At 45.4% G+C, this 18,077-nt stretch overlaps 1 pseudogene; it reads left to right on the top strand.

Moving 5' to 3' along the window:
- Positions 1-13,011: 13,011 nt before the first annotated feature.
- On the top strand, positions 13,012-14,476 carry LOC141502293 (fizzy-related protein homolog pseudogene; annotated as a pseudogene).
- Positions 14,477-18,077: the final 3,601 nt, after the last annotated feature.

Below are 18,077 nucleotides of genomic sequence, written 5' to 3'. Positions count from 1 at the left end.
GGCCCTGAAGCAGCTGATGCTAACTGAGTTCCCTGAGCACTGGCTTCATGGGCTCGCTATGGCAGAGGTACCATTCACTGATCTTCTAAGTTGTGCCCAGTGCTCCCTGGGTATAAGTCAGGAAACTGTCCCTGCTGCCATGAGCCATGGCTCCCAGGTGACCTCAAAGTCAAATTTGTTTTTTTTTTCCAAAAGCCATTTCCCCAATTGACAAATTGTTAAATCATATGCAAAGGCAACTGACAGATGAGGCAATCAAAGCAATCCTTAGTCATATGAAAAATTGCTCTAAATCTTTTCTTATTAGAGAAATGCAAATTAAAGTTTCTCTGAGATACCACCTCACACCTCTCAGACTGACGAATATGACCAGAAAGGGCAATGATCAATATTGGAAGGGATGTGGGAAATCTGGGACACTAATACATTGTTGGAGGAGCTGTGAACTCATCCAACCTTTCTGGAGAGAAATTTGGAAGTACGCCAAAAGGGCAATAAAGGTGTGCATACTTTTTGATCCAGAAGTAGCATTAGTGGGTCTATGCTCTGATGAGATGAAAAAAGAGGGTAAAAACATCACTTGTTCAAAAATATTCATAGCAGCCTGTTTGTGGTGGCAAAGAATTGCAAATTAGGTAGATGTCCTTCAATTGGGAAATGGCTTAGCAAACTATAGTATATGTATGACATAAAACACTATTGTTCTATTAGCAACCAGGAGGGATGGGAATTCAGGGAAGCCTGGAGGGATTTGCATGAACTGATTCTGAATGAGAAGAACATAAGCAGAAAAACACCATACATTCTAACAGCAAGCAATGTGGGGCCATTGATCAGCCATGATGAATTCACTCATTCCATCAGTGCAACAATCAGGGGCAATTTGGCACTGTCTGGGATGGAGTATACCATTTGTATCCAGAGAAAGAATTGTGGAGTTTGAACAAAGACCAAGGACTGTTACATTTAATTTAGATGAAAACCTGATCACATATTGTTTGATCTTGCTATCTTTTTTACTCTATATTTCTTCCTTAAGGATAACATTTCCCTCTCATCACATTCAATTTGGATCAGTGAATACCACGGAAACAATGTAAAGTCTGGCAAATTGCCTTGTTTTGGGGGGTGAGGGGTGGGAAGTAAGATCAGAGGGAAATACTGTAAAACTCAAAATCAATAAAATCTTTTTTTAAAAATCACTCTTCCTCATGCCATGTTTGCCTTCTGCCTCCCCTGGTTTCCTTTTTTCCTGAGTCAGCTACAATTGGCCCAGCTTCAGGAAAAGTTTCCTTCTCCCTTTTCACATCAGGCCTCCTCTGTGGCCATCATCTGAAGCTTCCCTGTAACTGTTATTAGCAGGTTCCCCCCATTAGCCTGGGAGCTCCCCCATGCTCCTATTTTCCAAGTTTAACCCAAGCTGAACACCCCTATTTGCTTCCATCTATCCTCATGGGCCATGTACTCAAGGCCCTTGCCGTCCTGGTGGCCTCTTCTGGATCCTGTCCAGAAGATTAGTGTCCATTGTACACTGAGGCCCTCAGAAGAGAGCACAGTTCTTCTCCTGGGGCCTGAACAGGCAGGGAACACGGAGACCTACCCCTCTTTATTGCTAAAAGTCAGACCCTTCTTCCAGCAACTCTCGAGCACGTTAGTTTTGGTGGACTGCCCCACCAAATTGCTGACTCACAGGGAGCCTGGGATTGTCTAAAGCCCCTACAGTTTTTTTAGAGAAGCTGTGGTTTTTGTTTCCTCCCCCAAGTTGATGTTGGGAACTCTAATTTTTAAACTAAAAAATTCAGGCTTTAATTTTTTTTTTACCTCGCTCCTTCTACTTCCCTCCTCCCTTTTTTGGCGTTTTTCGTTGCCAGGCAATGGGGTTATGTAACTTGCCCAAGGTCACACAACTAGGCAATTATTAAGTGTCTGATGTCGGATTTGAACTCAGATTGTCCTAATTCCTGTGCTGGTGCTCCGTCTACTGTACCACCTAGCCGCACCTTAACTTGATCCTCCATGAATGTTCATTTGCTTAGATTGAGCCCATTGTGCTAACTTGCTTGGATTTTGGAACCCTGATTCTCATCCTATGGGTTAGCTTGCCCTCCCTGCTCTGTCGTCTGCAAACGTAACAAGTTTACCTGTGCTTACAGCCTTCTTTGTATCACTGATAAACATGGGCAGTGGTACAGATGCCTCGCCTGGCAAGGTGGCATGGTCTCAGGAAGGGTTAGCCCTCGAAGCTGGCCAGGGCAACTGCTGTGATGGCATCAACTTAGATCAGTGTTCACGGTTCTCCCTTGGACTACTAGAACATTTTAGTAGAATGGGTCCTCCCAGAACCCATAGACATTGGCAACAGCCACCAGGGAAGAAGCAAGTCTCCAAAGTATCTGCCTGGGGACTCTGTAGGTGAGGGGATGCCCTCGACTGGAACTACTCTTTTTGTGGTGGAAAAGCTGCCCTGGCCAGGGCTCCCTTTGTGGTTTTTCCAGTCGGCAGGAGAATTTCTCATCTACCTCCCAGTTTGTCTGTATCTCAGCACCTCCTGGGGTGGCATGTGGTGATGTCATCTGCTGCCCTTCCTTCTGCAGTGGATCTGGCCTTATGATGGTCAATACTTCCCACAGTTCTAAGAGTGGGGATCAGCAAGCATGCTGAGTCATCTGGGGAGCCCCATGGTCTCTTTGGGGCCGGTAGGAGGTAATTTGAGGGAGGTGATCCAAGTTACTCAGATCTGTTTCCTATCCCTTCTCAGGTCATGGTAGGGAAGTGTGTGTACCTTGCCAACCAGTGGGGGAGGAAGGAACTGATATTCAAGGAGCTATCACCTCCATCTGGCCACTCCCAAGATCCAGGCTTTCATTGCCTCTTGGGAGTAGTGGCTGTCCTTTTCCAATTATCAGCAGTATCTGTAGCTGGTCATACCAGTGATAATTGAAGTGACAAGATGACTAAAGATGTCCATTTTCATTATATCTATCAAGCTACCAAAGAGATTGTTTACAGAAATAGATAGATTTACACCATTCATTTGGAAGCCCCAAATGTCTGGAATATCCAGGGAAATAACGAAAAACGGGACCAAAATTTGGAGAGCGGGGTATTTTCAGTCCTCACATTAGATTACAAGGCAGTAATGATTCAAACCACTTGGCTGCAGTCAAATAGGAAAACAGGTCGATGGAACAGAGGTAGGATCAAATTGAGTCGTCAACCCAGTGTTTATTGAGCCCCCAAAGTCATCTTTTGTCCTGACTTGCGTGGCCCTAGGCCCTAGGCCTCCTTCAGGGCCCTCCCCAAAGGCTCAATCCAGGCCTGAGCCTCCAGAGCCCTGAACGGAGCTGAGCCATCAGCCCTGCCCCAAATGGTCCAAAGCAGGCTCATTGCAGGATGCGGAGCCCTCCAGCTAGATGAGAGGGTCTAGATCTGCTGCTGGGGAAGAGTGTGTCCTGCCTTCTGTCCCTCTGAAATCTTTGGGTGTCCATTAGCCCCTTCTGTCTACAAACCTAGGCCATGGCACGCTAAAACTCCGCAGCCCGGAAGCTCCCTGAGCTGAGAAGCCAGAGGAAGACTCTTCTGAGTGCTCCTCCATCAGCCTGGTGGGGAGCCGTCTAGCCCGATTTTAGCCTGAGCAGCAACGTGCTTGCTTGGCCCAGGGCCAGGCTTGGCCACCATCATTCCTTGGACATCATTCCATGACGGTTTAGCCAGGCGGCCATGGTTCTGCGGCCCCCGCCCCGCCCCTGTGTCCCTGCGGCTCCGCCGCTCCCGGGCCGGACTCCCATCCTGCCTTTGGGAGGGCCTCTCTGTCATCTCTGGCGCCATTGCTCTCTTGGACTCTGGGGGCGCTGTGGGGACGGGGGCGGGGTCAGAGGAGGCCCCGCCCCCTGAGTGCCATGCCCGGAAGCACCCTCTGGCGAGGAGGAGGACGGTTACGCGCCGCCGGCCCCTGCACCTGCACTCCGTCCCCGTGCCTGCCCCACCCTACCACGCGCCTAGATCTTGGCTGGACGCCCACTGCCCAACGGTCGGCCTTCTCACAGTCGACCACCCTCGTGGGTGGGTAAGTGGTAAGTGGGCCTGCAGAGTTGGTCTCGGGGGTGGGCGCGTAGCCCCGCGGGCACCCCCGGTGAGCGGGGGGTGGCTCTGGTGTTCTCCCGCCTCCAGCTGCTCGTGGCCGCCGGGCCTCTCCGGCCCGACTTCCGCCGGACCGTGCGCCCGCTGAGCCCCGTTCCGTGAGTACCGCCCCAGCCCTCGCCCCGATCCCCCCGAGGGCCGCCCTCCAAGGAAGGCCCTCGTCCTCCCACTGGCCTTTTGGGGAGCCCTGCCCCCACCTGGACCTCCATGCGGGGCCCTTCGGACCGCTCCGAAGGCTGAGAGCCGGTCGACAGCCAAAGCCTGACGTGGGCCGGTGTCTCCAGACCGGACCCCTAGAGCCGCTTCCCCTTCCGGAAACGGGCCTTCAGCGTGACCTGGACAGCCACCCGCGCCCCGAACTTCCAAGAGGCAGCGCCCCCCCCAGGAGATGAGATTGGGCAGCTGTCTAGCCCCGGCCCTGAGCACGGAGGCCCCGAACACGGGCGCTTCCCCTGCTGCAAGCTGTCCCCGGGGGCTCCGCTCTGAGACTGACCTGGCCCATCCAGCCCAGACCCGAGACCCCAGCATCACACTGGTCTGGGTCTCTGTCCTCTGGCCGACTGGGGGCCAACCTGTCCAGCCTGAGGATGCCCAGCACCGTCTTCGCTCCCCGAGGAAGCCTCATTTCATCTGCCTCTGCTGAGTATTGTTCTCTCTTTTCCTTCTCAGCCTTGTTAGGCCAAGACCTCGATGGCTCCCCTGCCCCCAGGTTGACTTTGACCTCTCTTGACAGGTCATGAGCCCCTTGTTATTGCCTTAACTTTTCCCTGAGACCCAAACCCCTAAAAAGGATCTACCTATCAGAGACCAAGGGTGGTCAAAGAGCTTAGTTTAGGTTAGATACACTATAAACTCATAATAAATGATTATTCCCTTCCCCAAGTGGTGTAGAATATCTAGTCTTGATAATTCATTTTTTTAAAAAAATATTTCATTTTTAGTTTCACAGTTTTTCCCCTAATCTTACTCCCCCCCCACCTGCTACAGAAGGCAATGTGTCAGTCTTAGTATTGTTTCCATGGTATACATTGATCCCAATTAACTGTGATGAAAGAAAAATCATATCCTTAAGAAGGAAGTATAAAGTATAAGAGATAACAAGATCACACAATAAGATATCAGGTCTGGGTCAGCTAGGTGGCATAGAGGATAAAGCACCAGCCTTGGAGTCAGGTGTACCTGGGTTCAAATCCAATCTCAGACACTTAATAACTACCTAGCTGTTTTCACTTGGGCAAGCCACTTAACCCCAATTGCCTTGCAAAAAAAACATCAAAAAAAATAAAATATCAGGCTTTTTTTTGCTAACTAAAGGTAATAGTCCTTGCTGTTTGTTCAAACTCCACAGTTGTTTCTCTGGATACAGAGGGCATTCTCCATTGCAGAGAGCCCCAGATAGTCCCCGATTATGCACTGATGGAATGAACGAATCCATCAAGGTAGATCATTACCCCCATGCTGCTTGCTGTTAGGGTGGACAGTGTTTTCTGATTCTGTGCACCTTGCTCAGCATCAGTTCATGCAAAGTCCTGCAGGCTTCCCCGAATTCTCATCCCTCTTAGTTTGTAATAGAACAATAGTGTTCCATTCCGTATATATACCACAGTTTATTAAGCCTTTCCCCAATTGAAGGACATTTACTTGATTTCCAATTCTTTCCCACCAGAATCAGGGCTCCTATAAATATTTTTGTACAAATATTGTTTTTACCCTTCTTCATCATCTCTTCAAGGTATAGACCCAATATTGGGTATTCCTGGATCAAAGGCTATGGTCATTTTTTTCAACCTTTGGACATAGTTCCAGATTTCTCTCTGAGACCGATGTTGTTCATTGTCCCCAGGGGTGAGGTGACAAAGGAGTTTCCACGCAGACTGACCTTGGCCAGCTCAAGATCTGAGGACCTCCAGCACCACCTTGTCTGCAGCTCTCTCCCTGAGGAAGGCTCATTTGATCTGCCACCTGTGAGTATCCTTCTTTGCCTGCTATTCTTCACTAAATCAGTATCTGGGAGGCCTTTCCTCCCTTGCTGACCTACAGCATCCTTCCCAGGCCTAAGCTCCTCAGTGACATTTTCTTCCCACCATGAGGTCATACATCCCAAGCACTTTGCCCAGTACCTGCCCATAGAAGACCCATAATAAATCTTTCGTATTCTTTATTCAGACCGATCTCTGACTGTCCCAGAGACTGACCTTTTCCCAGTTTAATCTCCTAAGAAGCATCTCCTCTTTTTTAAAAATTTTATTTATATATTTATTCTTATTTTTGTACAAATCATGTTTTCTTATACATTACTAAAATAATCTTGCTCAAGAGTAAGCATAATACCCCATCCCTCCCCAAATAGACCCGCATGAGGAATAAAGTAAAGAGAAAAAAATTAAAAATAATAATAGGTACTGCCAGGTGGCGCAGTAGACAGAACAACAGCCCTAGAGCCAGGAGCACCTTAGCCTATATCCAGGACCTAACACCCAATAATCATCCAGCTGTGCGGCCCCAGTTAAGCCACACAGCCCCATTTCCCCTGCAACTCCCCCCCATGATGATGATGATGATGATGATGATGATGATGATGATGATGATGATAAATGTGCTTGAATCTGTGTTCCAACACCTTCAGCTCTCTCCCAGGTGGATCACATTCTTTATGATAAATCTATCACAAAAGCTACTTCCATAATTTTCCACCATTGCCAATGCTGATTGTGACTCCCTCCATTCGTACCTTTACCACTACCATATACTATATTTTCCCTCTCCTCTCGCTCTGTCCCTCTTCTTAAATGTGCTGTAGGGTAGCTGAGTGGAGCAACAGACAGATCCCTGGCCCTTGGGCCAAGAGGCCCTGAGCCCACATATCATCCCTTAGACCCTGTATCCACCCGGCCCTATGGTCCCAGACAGGCCATCCAATCCCAGCCCCTTGTAAGAAGTAAAAAAGAAAACGTGTTATATCTGACCACTCTCCCAGCACAGTCCATCCTCTCCTCCATCTCTCACATCCCCCCTTACCCCTGCCACCTTTCTCTCCTTCTTACACTAGGTGTCTATACCCCACTGAGTATGTATGCTGTTTCCTCTCCTAGCAACCTCTGATGAGAGCGAAGGTTTCCTCATTCCCCCTTGCCTTCCCCACTTCCATATCATTGCAATAGTACATTGAAATAAAAAAAAATCTTATTATAGGAAATATCTTAGCCTATTCCTCCTCTCCTTTTTCTTTTTCCCATGACATGTCCCTTTTAGTCATTGACTCCTAATTTACACTATATCTTCAAATTCAGCTCTCTCCTGTGCTTTATCTATAAAAGCTCCTTCTACCTTCTCTATTAAATGAGAAGGTTCATATGAGTATTATCAGTGTCAATTGTCTATGTAGGAATGCATGTAGTTCATCATCATTAAGTCCCTCATATTTTCCCTTTCTGCTCAACTCTCTATACTTCATCTGAGCCTTGTATTTGAAGATCAAACTTTCTATTCAGCTCTGGCCATTTCCACAAGGAACATTTGAAATTCACTTGGTTCATTGACAAGTCCATCTTTTGGGGGGGCAGAGCCAAGATGGCGACAAGAAAGGATCGAGTCTTAGGTGCTCTCTGATAAAACTCATAAGCTAAGGACTCTAACTTAACTTTTGAGAAACAGAACCCACAGAGGGTGCCAGGGAGGCAGTTCTCCTACTCAAGGTAACCTGGCAAAGAGCAGAAAGGCTCTGCCCCCTGGGGTGGGAGGGGCGGCCCGCCAGAGGGGTGGCCCACCATAGCAAAAGAACTTCTGCCTCCGGAGGCAGCCACAGGGTGCTAGGAGCCATGGCTCACAGCAGTGGGGGAGTCTCCTGAGCTACGCCCGGGGGAGCACCAGGGACAAAGTGGGAGAACAGCAGGGACTTCTGCCAGAGTGAGCACATGGAGCCCAGCCCTCAGGGCACACAGCGAGCAGCATGGTCTTTTGGCAGCCCAGATCTGGAAACAGAAGGAGGCGGAGCCAGTAAGTCGAAGCCTCCAGGGCATGAGCCCATTGAGCTGAGGGAGGATAGTGAAGACAGACACTGCAGAAGTCTATCCTCTACCCCAGAACTGGACTCTGGGCCTCTGACCACATTCAGATCCTGATCTCAGTCTAGGCCCCCCCATAGAACAGCAGGGCCCCCTCCACCTCAGCCCCGTGGCAGAAGCAGTCATATGGTCATTCATAGACCAGGAGGGAGGACAAGCCTCACACACTGAGACCCTTGTGGGAGTGTCCCAAATGCTCAGGAAGCACACCAAAACCAGGCTCAGGCTGGGAAAATGAGTAAGCAGAGAAACAAGAGGAACACCATTGAGTAATATTTTGCAAATGAGCCCAAGGAGGTTCAAAACACTCAGTCTGAAGATGAGGAAGCATAAGCTCCTGCATCTAAAGACTCCAGGAAAAACAGAAATTGGACTCAGGCTATGACTGAGCTCAAAAAGACTTTGAAAACCAAATGAGGGAGTTAGAACAAAAATTGGGAAAAGAAATGAGAGAGATGCAGGAAAAATATGAAAATGAAGTCAGCAGCTTAGTCAAGGAAATCCAAAAAAAAATGCTGAAGAAAATAGCATGCTCAAAACCAGCTTATGTCAAATGGATAAAACAGTTCAAAAAAGTTATTGAGGAGAAGAATGCTTTAAAATAAAAAACTGGCCAGATTGATGAATTTACCAGAAATCAGGAATCAATACTTCAAAACCAAAAAAATAAAAAATTAGAAGAAAATATTAAATATCTCATTGAAAAATAACTGATATGGAAAACAAACTTAGGAAAGCTAATTTAAAAATTATTGGAATACCTGAAAGTCATGATCAGGAAAAGAGCCTTGAAATCATTTTCAAAGTATTCCTACAGGAAAATTACACAGTTATCCTGGAAACAGAGGGCAAAAATAGAAATGGAGAGAATCCACTGATCTCCCCTGGAAAGAGATCCAAAAAAACCCCAACCCCCCAGGAATATTATAGCCAAGTTCCAGAACTTCCAAGTCAAAGAGAAAATATTACACGCAGCCAGAAGGACACAGTTCAAATATCGTGGAGCTGCAGTCAGGATCACACAGGACTTAGCAGCAACAACATTGGAAGCTCATAGGGCTTGGAATATATTATCCTGGAAGGCAAAAGAGCTTAGAATGCAGCCAAAAATCAACTACCCAGCAAGGCTGAATGTCCTCTTCCAGGGAAAAAGATGGACTTTGAATGAACCAGGGGAATTTCAAATGTTCCTTTTGGAATGGCCAGAGCTGAACAGAAGGCTTGATATTCACATACACATTCAGGTGAAGCATAGAGAGTGGAGGAGAAGGGGAAAATATGAGGGACTTAATGATGATGAACTGCATGTATTCCAGCATAGAAAAATGACACTGATAATACTTATATATGAACCTTCTCAGTAAATAGAGCAGGTAGAAGGAGCTTCTATAGATGAAGCACAGGAGAAAGCTGAATTCAAAGATAAAATATGGTGTAAAAATGGAGTCAATAGAAAAAAGGGGAAATGTAATGGGAGAAAGAAAAAGGAGAGGGGGAATAGGCCAAGATATTTCATATAATAAGATTTTCTTTATTACAATGAGCTATTGCAATGATATGGAAGGGGGAGGCAAGGGGGAATAAGGCAAACTTTGCTCTGGTCAGAGGTGGCTAGGAGAGGAAACAGCATATATGCTCAATGGGTTTAGACATCTGCAGTGAGAAGGAGGGGGAGGACGGGGAAGGGGCGGATGTGAGTGATGGAGAGGATGGCCCATGGTGGGAGAGTGTTCAGATATAACACATTTTCTTTTTTACTTCTTGCACTGATCTGTGATTGGAAGGCCAGTCCAGGACCATAGGGCTAGGTGGATGCTAGACCTAAGGGGTGGTATAGGGGCTCAGGGCCTCTTGGCCCCAGGACCAGGATTCTGTCTGCTGCGCCACTCAGCTACCCTACAGCAGAGTCAGAGTGAAAGGAGAGAAATTATAGTTACATGGTAGTGGAGAAATAAGAAAGGAGGGAGTCGCGATCAGCAATGGCAACATTGGAAAAATATGGAAGTAACTTTTGCAATGGACTTACCATAAATAATGTGATCCACCCATGAAAGAGTTGTTGGTGTTGGACCAAAGACTGAAGCACATTTTTTATTATTATTATTATTTGGGGGAGGGTGCAGGGCAAATGGGGCTGGGTGGCCTGCTTGGAGACGCATAGCAGGGTGATTGTTGGTTGTCTGAAGCCAGATTTGGACTCAGGTGTTCCTGGCTAAAGGGCCAGTGCTCTGTCTGCCACCCAGCCACCCCTACTATTATTACTGTTCTATTTTATTTTGGGTCTTTTCTTCTTTTTGGTTTTTGCAGGGCAGTGGGGAACGGGTATCTCGCATGTCACACGGCTGGGTGATTTTCGGGTCTACAGGGCTGGATGTGGGCTTGGGTGCTCATGGCTCCAGGGCTCATGTTTCGTCCATTGCACCACCTGGCCCTACTCACAATTATTATTATTATTTTTTAATTTTAATTTTTTTCTCTTCCGTTTACTTTATCGCTCAAGCAAGTCTATATTTGGGGGGGGTATTTCATTTACTCTTAAACAAGATCATTTTGTTAATGTAAAAAAAATTTGTACAAAATGAGTATAAAAAAATTAAAAAAAAAAAGAAAGTCCATCTTTTTCCCTGGAAGAGGATGTTAAGTTTTGCTGGGTAGTTGATTCTCAGTTACATTCTGTGCTCTTTTGCCTTAAGGAATATTATATTCCAAGCCGTGTGAGCTTTGAATGTAGTTGCTGCTAAGTCCTGTGTGATCCTGACTGCAGCTCCACGATATTTGAACTGTGTCCTTCTAGCTGCTTGTAATATTTTCTCTTTGACTTGGAAATTCTGGAACTTGGCTATAATTTTCCTGGGGGGTTGGATTTTTTTGGATCTCTTTCCAGGGGAGATCAGTGGATTCTCTCCATTTCTATTTTGCCCTCTGCTTCTAGGATAACTGTAATTTTCCTGTAGGAATTCTTCAAAAATGATATCAAGGTTCTTTTCCTGCTCATGACTTTCAGGTATTCCAGGGATGTTTAAATCTTCTTTTCTGAATGTTTTCCAGATCAGTCGTTTTTTTTTTCAATTTCTAATTTTTCATTCTTCTGGTTTTGAAGTATTGTGTCTTGCTTTCTCATATAACTAGCAGCCTGGACGGCTAGGTGGCGCAGTGGATAAAGCACCTGGCCTGGAGTCAGGAGTACCTGGGTTCAAATCAGGTCTCAGACACTTAATAATTACCTAGCTGAGTGGCCTTGGGCAAGCCACTTAAACCCATTTGCCTTGCAAAAACAACAAAAAAAAAATGAGCATCCTCCCTCAGTTCCATTCTGCATCTGAAGGATTTGTTTTCCTCATTGAGCTTTCTTATCTCTTTTTCTATCTGGGCAGATCTGAGTTTTAAAGCAATCTCTTCAATTACTATTTTGAACTGCTTTATCCATGTGACCTATGCTGGTTTTTAACATGTTATTCTCATCAGCAGTTTTTTGACTCTCCTTGCCTAAGCTGCTGACTTATTTTTGCATCACCCTCATTTCTTTTCCCAATTTTTTTTCTGTCTCCCTCACTTGATTTTCAAAGTCTTTTTTGAGCTCTGTCATAGCCTGAGCCCTATTTCAGTTTTTTTCTTGGAGTCTTTAGATGCAGGAGCTTGTACTTCCTTATCTTCAGATTGAATATTTTGATCCTTCTTTGTATCATGGACAATGTATTTCTCAATAATGTTCCTCCTTATTCTCTGTTTTCTCATTTCTCCAGCTTGTGCTTGGTTCTGGGGTCCTTCCTGAGCTTTTGAATGTTATTGGGACACTCCCCCACAAGCATCTCCATGAGTAATCTCCATCTTCCCTCCTGGTCTTTGAATGACCACAAGCACACCCCTCTGCCATGGGGCTGAGGGTGGGGGGTGCCCTGCTGTTCTATGGGGTTCCTAGACTGCGATCAGGATCTGAATGTGGTCAGAGCCCCAGACTCCTGTTCCAGGGACAGATAACAGACCTCGGAGAGGCATCTTCTCTTACACTGAACCCAAACATTTGCTTAAGGACCATGTTCCAAAGAATAGTCTTCTCCTAGACTGAGCTTGTCCATGTGCCCTAGCGTTCCCATTCTGAGGTTGTTCTGCTCTGGCCTTTCCCATATCCCAAGATCCTTAAAGACACCTCCAATCAGAGTCTGACCATGACCATCCCTAAGTCGTCCCCAGGCATTATTTCTCCTAGACAGGGGATGTGCAAGCATACTTTTAAAATTTTTATTAAAACAATAGACAAAATAATTTGATTTGCCATTTTTGGGAGAACTCTGTGGTAGCCCGTCTTCATTTACTAAAGCATTTAGTAAACCTACAACTGGGCCACATAAAATCGCCCTATGGGTCACCTGCGACCACAGCCCTATCCTAGACTGATCTTATTCTTTCTCCTCAGGTCTGAATTCCCTTGAAATTTCTTCTATCAGATTGACTTTGGCCAAGAAAGTCTGAGATCTCCTGTCTTGTTGAGACACCCCCATTCGTGTTGACTCTGGTATGTATCTTTGATTCCTTGCCTCCTGGTCTCTACCGTTAACCCAAATTCTTTTCTTCCCAGACTAACCTTGACCTTCCTTTCTAGTTTTGAGCCACCAAGAGGCATCTCATCTCCACAGACCCATATCCAAAGGAAGACTGTCCCACAAGACTCTCTAGAGGCCACTAGTGTGCTTTTCTCTATCTGTCTGACCTTGCACAATGGCAGGGGTCACTTTGGACTTGAGCTGAGTTTATCAGAGACTGTGTGTTCATCTGGTCCCTGGAGAATTAGTACTATCTTGGGGCCAAGATGAGCTTGAATCTGTCACTGCCCATTTTTTCCACATCTCTTTCCAACACATCTGGGGACCGCTTCATTCCCTCTAGGGCTAGAGCCACCTGGGGCCTGCACTTCTATAGCAAGTGTGACTCTGAGAGACCTCCCAGTCTGACACCCCAAACCAATTAACCTAACTTGGCTAGCAAAAAAAGTGAACTCATTTATTCTGCCCTGTTGAAGCTGCTGGGAGCAGGGATCAAAAAACTCCAGGATCCCAAAACAGAAGACCAAGAGCTGTATCTTGACTAGAATAAAAAGAATCTTTTCACCTACTCATATAACGTGTCCCATAGGAGCTACAACCCTGACAGTGAAGTCTCACCATATGCTTTCTCACCTCTCAGCAACGAAAGTCAGACCTTACTAACATCCATACGGCAGTTCACCAGGAACATCTCCAAGAAGCCATTCAACATCCTCCAGGCCCCTGACCTCTGTGATGACTACGACCTGAACCTGCTGGATTGGTCTGGGCTCAATGTCGTCACAGCGGGCCTGGGCACCTGTGTTTACCTGTGGAATGCTACTACAAGCCAGATATTTAAACTGTGTGACCTCTTTGTGGAAGATGATTTTGTGACCTCAGTGAACTGGTATGAAAGAGGCTTCTTCTTGGCGGTTGGCACACACAGAGGCTTTGTGCAGATTTGGGACGTGACAACTCAAAAGAAAGTGACTACGCTGCAGGGCCACACAGACAGGGTCAGTTCATTGGCCTGGAATGGGGACCAGATTTCTTCAGGGAGCAGAGACCGAAAGATCCTCCAGAGAGACATCCGGACATATTCCCCGCACTCTCAATGCAAGCTGAAAGGCCACAAGCAGGAGGTATGTGGACTGAGGTGGTTCCCAGATCACCAACTGCTGGCCTCCGGTGGAAACGACAACAGGCTCCAAATCTAGAATTCTCATAGTTTAAATCCATTCCAGCAGTACACCAATCATAAGGCAGCTGTGAAAGCCCTCGCGTGGTCTCCCCACCAGCATGGCCTGTTGGCATCGGGAGGTGGTTCAGTCGACTGCTGCATCCGTTTCTGGAATATCCTGAGGGGACATCCCCTCCAGTGCATCGATACGGGTTCCCAAGTGTGCAATCTGGCCTGGTCCAAGCAAGACAATGAGATGGTCAGTACTCACGGCTACTCAGAAAACCATATCATTATCTGGAAGTACTTTTCCATGAACCAGGTAGCCAAACTCCAAGGTCACAGCTATCGAGTTCTGTATATGGCATTGTCTCCTGATGGCCAGACCATAGTTACAGGGTCTGGAGATAAGAGCCTGAGGTTTTGGAACGTTTTTCGTAAAGCTCATTCAGAAAAGAAATCTGCATGTGCCCTCAATCTCTTCACTAGAATCCGATAATTTCCCAGCCTGCCTCCTGGACCAGACTTAACCAGTCGAAAAAAAATTATGGACTCTAACTATGGACTCTGACTAAGAAACTGAAAGGGAAAAAGGGATGGGGTGCTGGGTAGACCTGGAGAAATGTTAAATTTTATTGTTTAATGACTTCAATGTGAATGTTGTAGAATTTTGTTTGGGGAGGCAATGAGATTGGGGAAAAATTATTTAGGAGTTAGGATCTGATTTATCACAAAGAGCAACCGGGAGTCCACCAGAATGGGATGGGTCCATCTGCAGGACTCTTTGGGAGAAACAAGCAAAGAGTAAGCTTCTGCCCCCATCCTTGTCTTGGTTGTCGTGATAGGGAAATGGCAATGGGTGGAAGGGAGGTGCTGTGTGGAGCCCCTTCATTCAGGGTGGGCTGGCCTGAAAGCTGAGGCCCTTGGGGCCAGCTTTTCTTATGACGAAAAGGGGGGTGGGACTTGAAGGGGGAAAAGTGGGATTTCCAGTTCCCAGGAGGTAAAAAAGCTAGGAGGCCCATGCTGAAGGGAGCAAATGGCCTGGTGGGATGAATTGTTTGTGTCCTTTGTGAAAATCAGTTCCTAATTTTTCAAGCATCTACCTGAGAGAACCAGGAGGAAGATGTGAATGGGGACTAACCAGCCACATCTCCAGGGAGATGAAGGCAAGTGGTCAATTAATGGGCACATTTTTAGTTGGTAAATTTAAAAATTATCATTTAAAAATCCCAAATGTGATAAACTAGACAGCTGATAAATTGATTGCAGTGGGAAAGGGTCTTTCCCCCCCCCCCCCAAGTGGGTGCAGGAGGAAAGTTTGTCTCTCACCCACCTCCTACTTGTCTTGTTCTTGACCAGTTTTGGGAAGAGCCATGGAAAGCTTTTCTAATTATTGTTTCTAGAGAAGCCTGTCTGAATACTTTGGGGTATCCAGCAGACTTTGTGGGGAGGGGGAACTTGATGTATGAATATGTACATAGTTTTAAACATTAAGCCAAGTCTTGCCTTTCCTTAGTTCCTGGTCTGTATTTAACTAAAAGAAATAGACAAATTCAGGGAAATGATCTAATGATCTTAGAAAAGGTATTTTGGGCTGTCTGATGATTTATTTGTGTGTTTTTGTGTGTGTTTGTGTTTGTGCGTGTGTGTGTGTGTGTGTGTGTGTGTGTGTGTGTGTGTGTGTGTGTGTGTTTGAAGGTGAGAGATGAGAGGTATTTATCCCTAAGTCTGGTTTCATTGATATTGCAAAGCAAATGGATGTTCAGTGTCACTTGAATTCAATTTTTAAAGGAAAAGAGTGAAATCTTCTGTCTTCCATGAAAAATTGTGACGTTACTATGCAATACAGTTTGCAGCTAGTTTGGAAAAGACAAACACATTTCTTTCCCTATAGTTTATTCAGGCTAATTCTCCAAAGGGGTGGGGCTTATTTTGTGTGTTACATCCTAAGAGAGAACAGAAGTGGAAGAAAGTAGTTTTTCTTGTAAAGTGATCCATTGGGTATTAAGTAGAAATTCTTTCAAATTGAAATTTGTGTCATTTTCTTTAAATAAAAATATTGAAAGCCTCAGGAACTGATCAATGCTATAAGCATGTTTTTTTAAGTACCTTTGTTGAAGCAGGTTACCTACCTGCCCAGAGGGAGGGCTAGAGAGACATTTTGGGGCATGGCCATTGTGTGAATTCATTTTTGCATTCATACTGGTTTTTTCTTTCTCTCTTTTCAGTGTGTAAGGGGGGGCAGGGGGGAATCATGGGGTGAAAGTCTTAATGTCAAAAATACAAGAGAATCCTTTAAATGTCTTTAAATATATGCAGAGGAGAAAAATAGCTGTTCAAAAGGAAGTAGAGGTGAGTAAGGCATTTTTGAAAGTAATGTGTAGAATTTATTCTATACTTTATAAAAAGCCAGCCATATGTAATGTAAATTCATGGTTCACCTATAACGTCCTTTCTGTATTTTTTTGTGAATGAAAATGCTATTTTTCTATTATTTAAGTTCAGAATTTAAAAAATTCTTGAGCTTTGTTGTACTTTTATAAATTGATCCTCTGGTCCTCCTTATTTCATTCTCTGAAAGTTCCTATCATCCAAGATTCTCTGAAATAATACAGTGCAATAGTATTCCATTACATTCATATGCCACAATTTGTTTAGCTATATTCCCCAGTTTCCTTTCTTTTTTTAGTTGTTTTTTTTTTTTTGCAAGGCAATGGGGTTAAGTAGCTTGCCCAAGGCCACACAGCTAGGTAATTATTAAGTGTTTGAGGTGGGATTTGAGCTCAGGTCCTCCTGACTCCAGGGCCAGTGCTCTATCCACTGTGTCACCTCTCCACCCTATTCCCTGTTTTCTAAGAGGAAATCTAAGGTAGCCCTCCTTACATAGTATTCTGGTTTTTCTCTGCCCCCCCTCCCCTTTAATCAACCTTTCAGGATCAAGAAATTTGTTTTACTTGTGGCACTTTTCTTCCCCAGTGTTATCCTTCACATCAAGCCCTTCTTCCTACCCCCATCTTGTTACCCTGTAGTGTCAGCTATATCTCTATACCAAACCTGTATGTGTCAGTGTTCATCTTTTATCTGATCCATATTAAAATGGTGTTCCTGTGTTGCCTATTTCCCCAGGACTTCCTCCTGGTCCTCCTCCTCCTCCTGCTCCTCCTCCTCCTTCTTCACTGTGCCACCTGGCTGCTCCTTGCATTTATTCTTCCTAACATCAGTTATGAGAAAAAGCAAGTTTGACTCCTTCCTTTCCACAATAGTTACTTCTTTCTCTTTTCTCTCTTTAAAACTCTCAGGAGAAAATCAATGCATACCCCCCAGGGTCCTTCCTCATCACTCCTTGCAGTATTTAGGCTTTGAAGGGACCCTTATATCTTTTCCTTTTGTTAGAATCTAGATCATCAATTCCTTCAAAAAATTTACTTTTCTACATGTTCCTGTACTCTTGTATTTACATTTTAGAAATACCACTAAGCTCAAGTCTTTTCATCAGGAATCTAAAAAGATTCTAATTTGTCTTTGGCTCACATATATTTCCTTTGTATTGTATCCTAAATTTCCTTTCATTTTTGGAAGAAGCTTCCATCTCTTGTATGATCCTCACTGTAGTACCTGGGTACTTCAATTGCGTCTTTCTTAGTACTTAGAATATTTTTGCTAAAGAACAGATGGTTTGGTCACATGGTGAGGATGAGGGATGAAAGGTAGATGGCCCCAGTATTCAAACTTATCTAGCCCCAGTGATCCTGTATCCCTGACTGTACCATCTAAGACCATCTACCTTTCCTTTCTCCTGGCTCTGGCACTCATGAACTCTGCAACTTGGCCCAGGTCCCTCCCCATCCCTGCATTTCAGGTGTTCATCAGTAAAATAAGGGAGTCAGGTTAGATTCCGACCAACACCCATCCATTCCATGTGTAGCTGGACTGTGGTATGCGGTCATGCTCAGGTCTGTCGGTTTCTCTTTTATAGTCTCTGAGGTCCCCTCTTGGGCTATGTTCTAAGAGTCTTTGAGCTCCACCATTTTCTCAGGTTCCTTCTTTGTCCGATGGACTGTGTAAAGTCCATAGATTGTCCTGTCATGTCTCCCATTCAAATGACCCAGTGCTTTGAGGTCCCCAATTTCCCCAGTGGCCTCTGTTCCCTGGTTTCTTCTAGTTCTTCAT

The sequence above is a fragment of the Macrotis lagotis genome, chromosome X (genome assembly GCF_037893015.1).
Source record: "Macrotis lagotis isolate mMagLag1 chromosome X, bilby.v1.9.chrom.fasta, whole genome shotgun sequence".
NCBI lineage: Eukaryota > Metazoa > Chordata > Mammalia > Peramelemorphia > Peramelidae > Macrotis > Macrotis lagotis.
The sequence above is the reverse complement of the archived record's forward strand: the minus strand, read 5'-3'. Positions and strand labels throughout refer to the sequence as shown.